Source organism: Euprymna scolopes, chromosome 22 (assembly GCF_053919585.1).
Source record: "Euprymna scolopes isolate OS-2025 chromosome 22, ASM5391958v1, whole genome shotgun sequence".
Lineage (NCBI taxonomy): Eukaryota > Metazoa > Mollusca > Cephalopoda > Sepiida > Sepiolidae > Euprymna > Euprymna scolopes.
This window is the reverse complement of record NC_136503.1, coordinates 74,432,906-74,434,530: the sequence shown is the minus strand read 5'-3', so window position 1 is coordinate 74,434,530 and position 1,625 is coordinate 74,432,906. Positions and strand designations below refer to the sequence as shown.

Here is a 1,625-nt window from a genome sequence, read left to right as displayed (position 1 = left end):
TTATACGCAATAAAATTATATTAATATTTCTATTATACGCAATAAAAACTATATTAATATTTCTATTATACGTAATAAAACTATAATAATATTTCTATTATACGCAATAAAACTATAATAATATTTTTATTATACGAAACAAAAACTATAATAATATTTCTATTATACGCAATAAAAATTATAATAATATTTCTATTATGCGCAATAAAATCTACAATAATATTTCTATTATACGCAATAAAAAACTATATTAATATTTCTATTATACGCAATAAAACTATATAATATTTATATTATATACAATAAAACTATAATATTTCTATTATACGCAATAAGAACTATAATTATATTTCTATTATGCGCAATTAAAACTATAATCCTACAAGATAATCTCGTAATAATGTAAAATTATCATTATTATAACACGAGTTTGATACTGTTTTACTATTGTTGACCCTTAGTAAAAAACAATATTGATTTAATACTACATTGACTATCATATGCATACTGTTTGTATGACGCTGATTGATTTTAATTTACAAGGAGAGTTTATAGAGTAACTAAGTTGGGTGTCCGGTGTTGCCCGAGTGTTTGGAGGTGTTGCGTGCTCTAGTGTAATGGATGAATGCGTGAATGTAGGATTGACATGAAATTCTTAAAGATGAAATAAATGACCGAAAAATGGGCTGAAATGACTTAAATAAAAGTAAATAACTTAGAATGACTTTAATGAACTTAAACGTGAATTGAATGACCTTAAGAATGACTGGAATACTTAAAGAATAACTGGAATCCATCAAAAACAACTTGAATAATCTGGAGAATGATTTGAATGGCTTTAAGTCTGACTGGTTGTAAAGTGGGTGATCATTTTACATTAAATTAATACAGAAAATGGATCCCCCCACTTTACATCATAATACGTACAGCTGTAGTAAGAGCAGATACTACACTTTGATCTTGGCCAAAAGGCCAAGAAAAGGGTATTAATTTGCTCCGCCACCGAGAAAATTAGGCAGAAGGCCGATTTTTAATGTGAGGAGTGAAGGGGAAATGGGGACCAACTCCCCGGGGAGTAGGGGAGCTGGATAGTGACAATTAGTATGAAGGGTTGCCCCTACATTGACCAAGGTATTATATGTGGCGTTGCCCCCACATATGGTCTTTGCTTGCAGTATCTGCCGGAACAGATACGACACTTTGATCTTGACCTAAAGGGATATTTATTTGCTCCCACAACCGAGCAAATTAGACACAAAGCCGATTTTTAATGTGAGGAGTGAAGGGGAAATGGGGACCAAGTCTTTGCTTGCAGTATCTGCCGGAACAGATGGTATTTATTTGCTCCCCCACCGAGCAAATTAGGCACAAGGCCGATTTTTAATGTGAGGAGTGAAGGGAGGGGGGAGGGAAAAAGGTGACCAGCTCCCGAGAGGTGGGAAATGGGAGCTGGTTAATGGTCAGGAATGTGGGGTTGCCCCCACATCTGGTCTTTGCTAGTCATAGCTAGTCATAGCTTGCAGTATCTGCCGGAACAGATGGTATTTATTTGCTCCCCCACCGAGGAAATTAGGCACAAGGCCGATTTGGGTTGCCCCTACATTGACCAAGGTCTTATATATGGG

The 1,625-nt window shown here is 34.8% G+C and overlaps 1 pseudogene; it reads right to left on the bottom strand.

The window, feature by feature from the left end:
- Positions 1-858: 858 nt before the first annotated feature.
- LOC145244091 (U2 spliceosomal RNA) lies at positions 859-985 on the bottom strand (annotated as a pseudogene).
- Positions 986-1,625: the final 640 nt, after the last annotated feature.